The sequence below is a fragment of the Pleuronectes platessa genome, chromosome 7 (assembly GCF_947347685.1).
Source record: "Pleuronectes platessa chromosome 7, fPlePla1.1, whole genome shotgun sequence".
Taxonomy (NCBI): domain Eukaryota; kingdom Metazoa; phylum Chordata; class Actinopteri; order Pleuronectiformes; family Pleuronectidae; genus Pleuronectes; species Pleuronectes platessa.
The window spans coordinates 20,990,361-21,005,099 of record NC_070632.1 but is presented as its reverse complement, the minus strand read 5'-3'; the positions used below and the strand labels follow the sequence as shown (position 1 = coordinate 21,005,099).

At 40.0% G+C, this 14,739-nt stretch overlaps 1 protein-coding gene across 6 annotated transcripts in view; it reads left to right on the top strand.

The window, feature by feature from the left end:
- Nucleotides 1-14,739, top strand: part of LOC128444495 (pleckstrin homology domain-containing family A member 7) — a 120,187-nt gene that overhangs the window by 32,339 nt on the left and 73,109 nt on the right. The gene's annotated exons all lie outside the window — the stretch shown is intronic.

Here is a 14,739-nt window from a genome sequence, read left to right as displayed (position 1 = left end):
CATTATAAAAATCATATATACCACCCCACACAGTATATAGAGTATATAATATACAGTGTTTTGTAGTGTTTAAAAAGAGTATTTAGTAAAAACACATGATGTGATGAGGAGTGACATGTCAAAGGTCATGACACAGATGTGAACTCGCAACACAGCATGTGTAGAATCACCCAGACACCCTAGAGGATTGAACTTGTGTGCATTTAACCTTATTGAGAGGATTTTACTCTGTATACACTGTGTGGGTGTGCGTGTTTGTGTTTGTGTGCGTGTTTTGTGCGCGTGCTGGGCTGTCAGCCTCACAACGGTTAAAGGATGTAATGGATTTAGGCTGGTGGCCCAGCAGGGGGTGAATGAAAGGCTTTGCTTCATTCCTTCATACTCACATGCAATGCACACACACACACACACACACACACACACACACACACACACACACACACACACACACACACACACTGTGCTCGTTCCTACAGCCTCATATACATAAACACACATAAATAAAATGATAATACAACTTAGTAATTGACTCTGGTTTACCTTAAGAGCCATGCTTAACCCCTCTTAAATATGTAAAAGGGGAAAGTGAGCTTGTGATCACCTGCTTATCTCTAAACAATGACTCAATAATGTGGGAGACAAATTTAACTTGGCAAGAAACAAATCTATTACTTTGGTGCTGCTATCACTTTCTTCTGTATTTTAGGTCATGGAATAAAATGGCATAAAATCACTTGCTAGCAGAAATAACTCTGAGGAAAGTATGACACATAATAACTGTGAATGTAGGGCCAACAGAGATATATGAGGTTGTTGAGTGAGCAAGAGACCTCTGTGTACGTCCAGATGTGGGAAACTCAATGTCCCGAAAGATCAAAAGATATCCAGCGAAATTAAAATAGATTTTTCACATTTCAATCTCTTTACAATTTTCCTCTGGGAATATCGCTCTTTGTTACAGGCAACTTCACTGGTACAGTAGGTGATTTTGTTGGTTTTGTTGAGACTACTGTGGTACTAAGAAGACCACTGAATTAGTAATGTACAAGGTGTAAAAGTTGGCATCATGGCATTAGTTAATCTGCTAACTTCACACTTTCAATAGCATAAACAGAAAATAAGACAATCAAGGGTTGGAGCATAGCTTGTTTTAGGAGAAAGAAAAGGGAAATGAGATGACACTAATCTTAACTAAAATCTCATGATGTGTTTGCCTCAAAGTTGATTTACACACATCTGAATGCTCTTGTAATTTTTTCACAACATTAAAAGTGGAACATGTCACAGGAAATATGCAAAGAGCACAGTACCAGAATATGACCGTGCATCATATCTTGGGAGTCTCTAGGAGAATGTGTCATTCAGTCTCTTGCTGTCATCTCCTCCTCCTGAGTGTTGACACTCCGCTGCAGCTGGAGGTTTGATGCAACTGACACTTGGACAAAATGAATTCCCTGCAAGTCACTCACAGGGAGGGTGCCCTTATGTCAAGAAGTGTCAGGCTGTCACAGCTGCAGACTTGGGGGGAAGAGAGAGAGCTGTCATGGCTGTGGTTTCTTTGACATTGCGGCCTGCCTTTGGCAGTGGTGATGCAGTAAAAGGACAGTTGGTTGACTAATGATGGAAGTCAGTAACCCTGTTTTCTTATTGAACAGGAAAGGGAAAGACAAAGCCGCTGCAGAACAAAACATACAATCTAATTTATTGCAACGACCAGACAGATGCGGTGCGGTGCGGTGTTGTAATGTATCAAATTGTTTGAGCCTCATGGGAGTCATATCAGGAGGATATGACCATTTTGTTTTTAGGGACATAAGACCATATGATCTCATTTAGACTATGATAAAATAAGCGATTTATTCAGTAAATATCCATTGTCTGTTCAGGCTTCTCAAATGTAATGATTTACTCCTTTCTTATCTTCTTGTCTTTTTTTATGATAAATTTACAAAAGGAATTGTTTTTAAACTGTTAATGAATCCCAAATTGGTCTCTGGGAATGAGTAATGGCCATCTGCACACTTTTCTTTCAATCTAAAAACTGTATAAAACTTATAAAATAGTTGTAGCTTTTGATGTGTTATCATTTTACAAAAGATTTGTTGTCCAAAGTCATATTTCTAAGCTTATTTTAGATTCATATTTAAAAAATATGTATCTATATACACTGAGAATTGTATCAGTATCTTGTTATTGATAACAACCACATCACTGTGACCTGTTATGCAAAGTACTTAAACAGGATCAGAAGATTGTGATTTGTATGCTATCAGACTGTGACTTGACCTGATTTGTATAGTTACATAATGTGGATCATTTCACAGCTTGGCTGGTGAAACTAAGGATGTTTAGCATTTAGGAAGTGTCTGAATCATTTAATTTTATCTTACGAAGATAGGCACATATTGTTATCCAAGAAAAGCTGAATTCAGGGCAACCGGACTTGGTTCTACTTGAAGACATTTCACTTCTCAGCCAAGAGCTCAGTTCTGACTGAGTGGTGCAGAGTCTCAGGCATTTACCTCTGTGGGGTCATTGTAAAGGTCGTTGATGCCACTTGGTTCTTTGGTCCGTCATGTTGTTGAAACAAAAGCGGTTACTACTGTTGTCGTCACCTGAAGTAAAATGTAAACTCAAATTTAAGAGAAGATTATTAAGTCTGTTTTTAAACTTCATTATTATATTAATCGAGTATGGATACAGCCTACATTCCTGGGACTCCCCACCAACCAGTCAGAACTGAAGAAGACAAGAGAACAACTCTTCAATTATCAATAAACAAGACAAGTTTTCTTGAATAACCATGATCTGCTTGACTGAGAATCTTCACAGTAAGTTACGTAGCACATCGTTTTTGTATAAAAAGCTTGCATCTACAAATAATCATTATTTCAGCTACAGCCTTGTTTGTTTGAGTTGTAATTCCATGCATTTTTCATACCAGTCAAAGAGTCACAGACAGAGGAACACACACTCAGAATTCTAATTACAACCTGAATGACATTGCTCACATTGTTCTAATGTCAACATATTTCCCTGTGCTCATTAGCTAGAGTAACTCAATTTATCTACTGTATATTCTGCTTGGTCAGGCGGGTAAATTAGCATGATGTCCAACCTCATTTCACATAGTTGGTTTAGTTGGTGCTCTCCAGATGTCATCTTTCTCTTAATGCTCGACTTTTCCTTGTTTCAACTCGGACCAAGTCATGAGAAGAGGGAGGAAATGAACACAAGCAAAGTTGCTTTCATTGCAAGGCAGGGACATTGAGGGTTCACTGAAGTGTTTGGTGGCTACACAAACTAACAGCAGCGTTCTGGGTTTAATCTGTTTTCCTTCACATTTCATCAGATGTAGTGTGTGTGCTGTGGCAGGAGTGACCGTACCGGGGCTGGAGGTTCGAAAACAGCCGCTCACATCCGACAGTTTGGATTTATAGTGAGATGAGGAGATGTCTCTACCGTCCCTTCAACCTGCAGCTAAAATCTTGCAGGATCGGGCTCATTAGAGTCAAATCTAACAGTGCAGATGGAAGCACTGTGGCCTAGAGCCCCTCTCTGAGGCTGCTGACTTCAAAGACTTGACATCTGTTGATTTTGGCTGAATCAGAGAGAAGCCGAGAGGCTGAGCACTTGTTGGGGAAGTGTTGGGTATTGTATGGGCCTTGGCTTCGTAAGGTAGGAGAGCTGCAGAGTTAACACTGATATCGCTACATCAGGGTGAATTGTGTCAGTGAAGACATGTGTAAGGGTTGTGTAAGAAGTGTACCATGTAACAGTGGTCTTGTTGCTTTTAAACTGTTTTATTGAATTATTTAACGGTAATAGTTGGACAACATTGGCTTAATTTACATGGAAACCAGTAATTTGTCTAATGAATTCATTCAGAATAAGACATTATCTCCATCAGGTCTTTACATGAGTTTTTAATATAATATACCATACCGTTTACAGAGTCAGATTATATATTTTTCCATATTGCATCCATGGCACACGGTATAGTGCAATTAAGACATATACATGTCTACACAATGAGACAAAGGTTGGAATACTCCACATGTCTTCATTCGATTCGTTCATGTTCTGAGTATGATTCTATTCATGTTATGTTCATTAGAAAATGCTTTTCAGATGGCAGTGTCTTTTTCAGACTAATGTCTTGATCTGGTTAAGGTGGTGTCTCAATGAAAAGACAGCAGTAGCAATAGATGTAGAGAGACTAGGAGCTAAGTGGGCTTTGTGTATAATGAAAAGATTTATGCATTTTATTAGCACATACTGCGGATATAGTGATCAGTATTTCTGAATTTCTATTAGTCTTTCTTTGTCTATGTTCATGCGTTCATCCATGTGTTCGTCTCTGTGTCTGTCTGGTGGTTAATTTCTCACAAACCGTTACAGTTATGTTTTATATATATATATATATATATATATATATACTGTATATTGTTCAAATAGATTTGTGATCTGTGTCTATTTGAACTCTGTTCTCGTGACTTTATGATGATGATGGCTTTGACTGTTTAGAAGTTTATTTTCTGATTTGTGTGATGGATTGATACTTGGTTTATTGCACTTTATTTGATGACAGTTTGTAGCGCAGAGGTGTGTATATCTGGATGCACATTTTTAATCAGTTTTGTCAAATTCTTCTTTTAACGTGAGATCACCGGAACTTTTTTTCTAGAAACTTTGGTGATAGTGTGTTGTCACTCAGGGGTACTTATTAGAGTGACTCATATTTACAACACACTGATGATGTAGATGGTCCAGTTAATGTAAAGTAGCAGTTTTGTCAGTGTTGTGGGCTGGGGATGGAACAGTCCCATGCTTTCATGCCCGAGCTGGATGTGTGGGATGTAGATATCATCCTGCTCTTCATTCTCTATCTGTTTTTCTCTGTCTGAACCCCTTTTGAGTTTGCCAATCTATAAAATCTCACATTACACCGCAGCCGGCTCAGTCCTTGTGGGCATCACAGCTCTAATCCCTGTCTTATCTGAGACGGCTTTATGTGTAACTCCAAGAATCCACTGTAACAACTTTTGTTTAAATGTTTTGATGTTTACATAGCATGGCTTTTCATCCTACTTTGGAAAGTCTGGGAAATATTGAATATATTATAAAAGATTTGGAAGGTAGTCGTCTATGTGATCATGCTGTATGCATATATGTTCGCTGTATAAATATATAGACATGTAACCTCAATTTAAAAACTGTACAGCTGTTCATACAGCAGCGCTTCTGTCTGTTACATGTTGTTGATGCCTCAGATCGACTCAGTGGGTGGGGATCACTGAAATAAACTCACCATTTGATCATATTTCTTCATTTGAATGGTAAATTGAAAGTCAGTACTTCCCATAGCTATCCACTGTTCAGCTTTTAAACAGCACCAACTGAAGTGCTGTTCGGTGAGTATTTTTGGCAAAACACCACGATTGCAAACACTGTCATGGGAAAACTTTGGGAAATTGAAATACTCGCTCTCCCTCAGTGTTGAAAATTGCCCTTGGGTTGTGTATTGTTAGCATAAAAAATAAAAATGAAAGGGAAAATACGAGCTTGGTTCTGTTAAACCAGAAAAATATGGCAGCCAACCAACCTCTCTGTATCTCATTTGACCTTGAAGGTCAACATTTACTTTCCTTTTAGCTAAGTGGAGGAATCATGAGAAAAATATCTTGCACTCAAGCTAAATGTTCCATCAGATCTTGGTAACTTTGTCTGTCTGATTCTTGTTGCTCGTCAGGTTTTTGACAGTGGGTTTAGCGAAGCTCTGCTGCTGGACAAAACGTAAGAGTTGTGAAAGTTGCTTCCACACATTGATGCCGTTGTCAATGTGCTGTATACAAAAATATGTGATCTCCACAGTGGCAGCTGTGTTGGTTATTCCTGAAAGGTGAACTCCAGAAAACGTCAGAACCCAGTTGTGGGGACATTTATCCAGAGTTCATCTCTGAAAATGGTTTCTGTGACACTTCCAGGTTTCAGAGCGATTTAATTCAATGAATTTCATAAAAAATTGATTAATCAGACTAATCAAATCGTTTTTTAAAGGCAGCAGAGACCACTTTGGTTAATTTCTCTTACAAAACCATGGTCATACGGGCACGTTTATTTGTGACTTTATTTGTGTGAAGCTTGTTTCAGTATGTTTCGCACGTCTGTTGCAGAGAAAAGATGTTTAGTACTAATGGGAAAAAACCCAAACACATTTCCATTGCATATATTTCACTTCACACATTGGCAGCTCCAAACAAGAAGGAACTTGTCTTGCTACAGTCTCAGTGGACTCTGTGAGGGAAGCGTGGGCTGGAGTTTTTCCTCAGTGTCAGTCGCTATAGACCAGATTCCTCTCTCCGCCTCCGAATGAGGCGTAAAGTGCCATCACATGCAACAGATGTCCATATCTTTAATATTTCAGATGCTCTTGCACCTTAAATTAGATTCAAGCCATTTAATTCAGGATAATAAAACGGGAGCACAAGTGCAACTTGAGTTTCGAATAATTTTGAAATTGGATATTTTAGTGCCACAATTTCTCTGCAGTCAAATTACACGTTTGCCTAAAAGTTTATACATTTTCTGCAGATCTGTATACCTCCTTGGGGAGGAAGTGTTCACGTCTTTGAAGCAAAGTTTTGTGAAAGTGATGAATTTTGCTGTAGTGGCCGGCTCTGCAGGTCTAGCGCTGATACATTTATGACTCTCAGTAACATCTACTTTGAGTTATGATTTTATCTTTGGGGTGTATTTTGGGTTTAAATCTGTCTCATTGATCTCAATGACTATAGTGCAATCAATTGCCGCTGTTAGAACCATCTCGTCAGTAAACTTACTTGAGCCTAGTACCTTTTGCCATTTTTGCTTATAAATCAATTGGCCACAATTCGGAGCTCTCAATGAAACTAAACTCTCGTTTGGTTTTGTCCCTTGACAATTCCACTGAAGTTTATTCAGTCAGAGTAACAGTTTATAATGGATCTTTTTCCTTTTCTGTCTTGTAATCCTTCAAACTGCAGGATGGCTGACCAAAATTTCAGTCAGAGAACCGATCATTCAAGCCTTTTTTCCGAGTTTGTCTATTACTGTCTATTGTGAAGAGCGCAAGGTCAGATACGTTCATAACAACAGGAAAATCTCCTGAACATTCAGGTGGGTGGGGCCTGAGTAGAGCCTGCAGCAGGCTGGACATATGGTGTCTGTCCTTATCCACAGAAGCTCTCAAATCTCGTATACCTAATGGGCCGCTTTGTCACGTATTCTATGTATTTAACACCTAATCCTGATATATCTTTATTTTATTCTCATTATTCTCTCTTTTTTAATTTTTTTTTTTACAGTTTTGTGTTTGTTGCATTATTGAAAATTCATCAGCACATCCACTGGCTCCCTCTGAGTTTTAAGATATTTTACTAGAGTGTGGCTGGCAGGAAAAGTTTGGGGCAACTGACTCAGATGTTTGTATTTCACATACAGTACTGCTGCTCTGGAAAATGTCAGTAAAATGTTCAGTGCATCTCTGAAAGCAGCTTCAGTCACTAATGTGGCAGTGGGGATCCCCTCAAGCTTCATTGCAAGCTGAATTCCTGCAATGAGTGAGGCTGGGCCTCACCGACATTTAATCAGCCCAGATCCACCCAACCATCTACGTGCAGGTTCTGATTCTAATTTCTCTTGAACATTTTGGGATTTAGTATCGCCATTCAGTACAGGTCTAACTTAATGCTATGGGGACGGCCGAGATTAGAGCCAAGACACCGGGTATTAACTGAATCCTCTTTATTCACATTCCCGGTGAGATGGAGTTAAGTTTGTTCTTATGTTCAAAGACTGAGGTGAAGCTCAGATTTTTATGTATATTTGGTTAGTTCATGCTCTCGGATGGGGTGGGACTACTTTTAATCGTAAAGGTTAGCATGGCATACCTAAATGAAATTTGGGATTTAGTTGTTTGTTTTGTCTTATTAAATGTCACCAGGTCCCACAGACTCAGATCGAAGTGATATTTGCTGTTGCCGTGGCATTTAGAGTCATTTCTCAACTGAATCGATAATATGCCTGTCAGGTGGCATTGAGTGTCTGTGTTTGTGTGGGTGTTTCTCCCCTAGTTTGTCGAGGCATCTTAAGTTATGCATTTTATTATTCAACCCTTTTCTTTCACAGCCATTTCTCTAATAATTTAAGTATCTCTGTCTCAAGTAGCTGCAAATAACTGCAGCTTGACTACTTAGACCTGGTGCCTAACACACATCGTTTTCTGAACAGTTTGCAATTCCATCTTATTGAAGACACTCATTGGCATATTGCATTCAGCCCCTTACTCTAACATTAACCATCACAACTGAATGTCTAAACCTAACTAAAACCTTAACCGTCAAACAAGCCTTTGAAAAAGGGAGGACCAGCTAAAATGTCCTCACTTTCCAAAACACTCCTCACTTTTTTTACAAACACCTTGTGTTCTCTAGGAGACAGGGCCTGTCAGGACAGTCTGAAGTGTTTTGAAAGCGACTTCAGTGCAGACTTGTCTTCCATTAGCATACCAGGCTGTCAGTCGATGTCGACTCCCTTGCTGCCCAAAAGAAAAGCTGCTCTCTTGTCATTCATACACACACAGACAAACACAAACTTTCAGAAGAGCTGTTTCCTGCAGACAAACACTCTATCCTGGTTCTGGTGCAAAAGACAACTATTAAAGCCCACTGCTGTATGTTAACATTTATCACAACGGACAACACTTGGGCCTTGTTAAAAGTCATCTCTAAGCAGCCACTCTTGTCTGATGTTGCCATAGCAACAAAATGTCCCAAAGCAGTCTCTTGAAGCCATAAGGGGGAGAGAGTTTGCCTCTGCCTGTCGCATCACCAGTAGCAACAGAGGTGGACACCACTCCCTCTGCTGTTTCTGATTGGTTATGATGGACGTCTCTATTATACCACTATACACCACCATTCACTGCTCGCCATTGGTCGCCCCACCCTCTCAAAATGCAGCCACAATCATGATGGAACGGCTCATCAGGGCTGAAGAATCTCAATCCTGCTACTTGATGGAGCTGCAATTATCTGTCAGGGCTGCTGTATAACCCGCTCCACTATCTGGGGAGGAGGTGGCGTGACAGCTGTTGGAATGGGACATCAGTTAGGACAGAATAAGAAAAATGTTGAGAGGGAAGGGATGGCAATGAATATGAAATGAGTAGGAGACGTTTGTCCATACTACTGTGCTTTATACCTACACTTAATATATATATCTGCATAGATATATACATATTTATTAATGGTAAGTTGTCCGTCTTTATGTTCTTCTACTCGAGTCTTGATGACCACTCAAAGCAAATTAACCCAGTCACACTCATATTCATATGTAGTAGTAGTAACTTTTTATTTAGTCATGAAATCATTTTTCATATATAAGTAAACCATTTTCAAGGCTTAATTTATTGCTTCTCCATACATGACCGTAACACTATTGATTGTCAGACCAATGAAATATGGTTGGATGAGAGCATATTCACCAACCAACCAATCAAACAACAGAAGGTAACACTAGCAGTAGTTGAGCTCAGGTACGGCAAAGAGAAAGGGGGGGGGAAGACCTCAAAGTAAAATATATATATATATATATATGTATGTATAATGCATTTCAGCTGGTCAGAAACCGAAAGCAGACAAGGATTTCTCCTCTAGCTGTGAACTCTTCCAATGGAGTTTTCGGCCCAGCATTGGTGGGAATAAAGCTGTAACGTCAGTTCGCACTTCTCAACTAACGTTTCAGTAAAGTGGCTGGCACACACAAAAAAGCGCACCGCACACACAAAATTATGTGACTCGCGACAGGCAGGACACCATAGTTAGTTAGTTAGATTTTTTCAATCCAAGGTAAAACCGCGGTTATGGTAAAATTGGTTAATCCCGACATCGCCTCATAGGCCATAACCAAATCCCTTCAAGATGGTTAATGCATAACTCTTGTCAAAATACAAGTTTCATTTGGATTATCGTGTGTGGGATTTTATCCAGTTATCAGTCCTTCTCAGCCATTTTCTCTACTCTGTTTACTATGAGCCCTCATGTTTATGTGAACAGATGATTTTTCCCATGTCCACACACCGTCAGCACAGAGGATAAGAGATGGTGGAATTAGATACCATGGACCAACAGCAGAGCAAGAACTACCGGTCGCTGTGCTGTCACAGATTGATGTGTGAGCTCTGTCCTGAACAAGCTGCTTGTCAACGTAAAGCACTGCAGAGTGATCAAAGTGAAGCAGCTCTTCAGTTTTAATGAGGGCAATATGTTCTTATTTTACTATTAGAGGTGACACGGTGGTAAAGTGGTTTCCCCATGCGCCTCACATAAAGAAGGTTGGACTGGGGTCTTTCTCTAGCGTCATCCCACAGACATACAGGCCGGGGTCAGGTTAAGTGGAGACTCTGAATTGACTGTAGGTGTGAATATGAGTGTGAAAGTTAGTTTGTCTTTGCATGTTGGTCCTGTGTTACACTGGTGGCCTGTCCAGGGTGTACCCCTTCTCTTTCCTAATGTCAGCTGGGATTGTCTCCAGCTCCCCCGTGACCCTCAGAGGATAAGCACGATAGATAATGGATGGATTGATTGATTGTTTATTTTTTTGCCATGATGGCTTTCCGGATGGCAAAGCTAGTCTGTTATCACTTGAAGATACTAATTGTGACATCAGAGTGTTAGCATGGTCACTGAGAGCATGTTGGCACCTGGCTCAAAGCGCCAGTCAGCTAAAGCACGGTCTTATTTATGGGTGGTAAACAAACAGAAGTTAGCTTGTTGGTCTTCAGCAGTCATCCTCAAGTTTTAGTTCAATTAAATTTTATTGCTAGCATTAAAACGCCCGAGTGCCCCTCAGCAAACCCCGGAATCCCAGCCCGCTGTAGCAGAGGTCTTCTATAGGTGTCCGAACAAAATGAGAATTTTGCCATCAGGGATCAATAAAGCATCACATTATGTTATTAACCATGAGTACTGTAGGCAGAAATTCAGCCGCTTTGAGGTGTGCAACATCCGCTTGAGTCACAGAACCGGCACCACTGACACATTTTCCTCCACTTTATCTCTTCATGTTGACCTGCACCCACGTAGCGCCAGCACAGCTGAAGAGCAGCCAGTAGATGGGATGGCTTGTTACTATGCTGATTATGTTAACTTGGCACTTATGTCCTACACTCTTGTTACTTTACAGTCCGAACAATGGTTGTATTGTCTGAGAGAATGTTTGACTAATGCAGTAAAATCTTTAAAGCACTTCTATTGCTAAATAAATAGCCTAAATAGCCTAAATAGTCTCCCAAAGCCCTTTCTCTGTCAGGCAGCTTCTCAATGTATCCACAATGGATCTTAATTGCTGTGAAGGCACAAACTGCAGAGCACCGCCTAATTTTTAGTTGGTGCAGGCACTTTCGTAATGAGCCTAAGCATTGTTCACTTTTCTACATGCTCCCCCCAAATCACAGGGCTCCATTCCACTGCCATTCCTATTTATGCAAATGCATAATATTTTCATTATCTCTGCAAAAAGGCATTAAATAGGCAGTCTGTTCTTCAGCCCAGTGAAGAGCGGTCATAATTGGAGTCAGTCAGGCACCGAGGAAGGAGTCAAAAACGTCAGAGCCGATTTGAATGTGGACGAGCATCGAACACGCAGTGATCAGATTTCCAGGAAAATGCTCCTGCGCGGGGTCTAAATAATTAGAATGGGTTTATTCTCACAGTACGGTGAATGTTGAAGAATGAGCCCTTGAGACTGTTCGAATGAGCTGAAACAGCTGGACTCAAAATGCCAAAGTCGAATCACTGAGACACAGGATGAATTTAACACGAGTAATTAACTACAGGACGTAAATGTCTTGCAAGGTGATGCTGACTGATAACAAGGAAAGCTATCAAACCGAGGGGAACAGGGGAAGTCTTGCGCCTGAGGTTAAGATCAGCGGGTTATCACAGAGAGTCCAAGGAGGACTGTGGCTGAGGAGCTGGCTGAATGGAACAGGTAGCTGCAGACAGTAGATAATCCGGGCATAAAGAGAAACAGTGATTATGATAAAGACCACCAGGCACAAAACAACTCTTATGTACAGGTAAATGAATGTACTAGCAAGGTAGTAGTTATCGGCCCGTCCTTAAATACTGCTGTCAGGTGAGTAAGTTAAATGAAGGATATGAATCAGGTGTGTATGACAATTGGCAGAAGAATGACCTGGAGCCAGCGGTGGAGGAAGTGCTCAAACAGTTTACTTAAGTAAAAGTACAAATATACAGACAAAAATGTCCTCAAGTTAAAGTACAACATTAACTTTTTCTACCTGAGAAACATGGTCTTCCCTAACTACTTGTACATCATTTTGGTTGAGTGTCAGCAGTTGCCTCCAAATCAATTTCAGGAGCTTCTTCATCAGAGATGCTGCTGCTGAAGGAGGCGGGAATAATGTTGCTCGCTCTAAATGGATCAGTGAACCAATTCCCCTCTTGTTATTGATAACTTTTAAAAGGATAAAAATATGAACATGTAAAGCAATAATTAATACACTGCCTGGAGGTCACGCCTATAGCTCACACAGGAATATAGTAGCAAGCTGTGAGAAGGCAAAACACACAAAAAGGCGCAACCATCTTAGAGCCAACAACCGGAACAGTAACTGTGGAGCAAGCCTGCTCACGGCAGATGTAGTAACAGAAGTATATACGGTATCATTCTAGTCACTAAACTTTTTTTTTTTGTCATGCATAATGACTTAATTTCTAAAAAGTGATGAGTCATATTTCAGAAGGCGGGTCGTATCTTGACATGAAGATGCTCGATGAAAAGTCCTTGGACTCACAAAGGTTATTACCTACAATCATCCTGATAGGAACAACTTAAAAATGTCATTGCAATTTTCAAGTTGTCGAGACATTTCCTTCAAAACCACATGCATGAGTTGAGCTATTTCTTCAGCCACAACATGGCCATGTTTTATAAAAAGTAATTAATTTCACTCAAATTTCTGCAGGGACACACACAAGGGCCCTTATTCACAGCAGAGCACAACATTGACTGATTAAACACAGGGTTTTGGAAATGAGACTGCATATAAGCAAGGCTGAATTTGATACTTAAAAGTCATGCCTTGTTGATATGTGAAAATTAATATGTGCCACTTTGTAGCTGGAACAAAACAGCCCAGAGCTGCAGTGAATGAACCAAATGAAAGCCAGTGCAACATTGACGCGCTGATATTTTAGATTTGAGACATTTTTTATTTTTGTCCGCAACCATGTGGTGATAATGAAACTGGCTGGTTAACATGACTTATTCCAACTGATTTACTCCGTTCGCTCCAAGCTTGTTCACACATTGCAGGTTGAACGTTTTTTTTAATAATTGGTGTTTATAATTTTTGTAATTGAATATTATTTGAACTTCCGCCAACTTGTCTGTCATCTTGTCTAAAGGCAAGCCATTAAAGGGTAACTGATGACGTAACTTATGTTTGTAAGGGTTTATTTGCAAAATATTAAATATGTATTAGATTGCCCAAGAAGTAGCATTTCAACACATGCAGTGCTATTGTAGCAACACATAAAAAAATATATTCACATAGTGCCAGGACTCATTTTGTCACCATGATGCATTGGAGGTGTATTGGCGGTGTTGCCTTCTGGACTTCTCCTGAGCAGCACTGTGGAGTCTTTACCTTTCTGTGGGCTGTCGGCAGCAGGAAAAACGATGCACTGGTGAAGTGTGTATGTTGTGAGACAAGTGCTACAACCACGATACAGGGGGGAGAGAGGTTCACTGGAGGCTGAGTGTTTTTCTGCCACTTTTACTTTGCCTGAGGTGTAATGTTTCAGTATTAAAGTTTAAACCACAGATTTCTGTATTGTGTATGCCCTGGTTTAACTTTGTTATGGCAGAATAATAACGGTAATTATGAAGGATGAACAGGCATTATTTGCTGGTGGCTGTTGGGGAGTTATGGCATTCAGCTGGGAAAGCTTTGGAGGCCTGATGATTTATTTAAATCACGTTTTATAAGATAAGACACGATAAGATCTTCCTCAACCTTACTTGTTAAGTTTATAACAATACATCTACAAGATAATTAGCTTTAATCCAACAGATGCCTGTGATATAATTGCCTTCGTTAAATGTGATTGAAATATTGAACACTTAACACTTTTAACATATTAAATCATAAACATTTGATTAGCGACAGTTTACGTACGCTTACTAACTGGCTGTTGTAAAGACGGGGGGTAAGTTAAAGGTAGGTTTGGGGTAAGTTGTTTCTGAAATATTTTTTATCGTATTTGTTGAAATCCTCCTCATGCCCTGAAAGCCATCAATTAATAAAGACGACAGCATAACTAGAGTCTTGGGCTGGAGGGACAATCACTGCTGAAGAGACGATAGCCAGAAGTTAGTGAGGACATGAGTGAGAACTTGTCTTCTACCAGTTGTCAGTCAGTGCACGTTCATGTGTTTTTGGTGTGTAGTAGACGAAGGGTCCAAGGGGAGAGGGTGGGATGTATTAGTTGCATATTGTTAAGTGTAGCCTGCCCTTTTTAGGTTTTCCAGGATTACCAACCCTAACTTTAAAGAACATCAAGGTTGTGTCAGTTACCTAAGAAAATGTTGGTGGTCATTTGAGTTAATTTAAAATGGAAGCATTAACATGTTTTTGCTTGATATTTTGTACAGATCTCACCAGTCAGTACT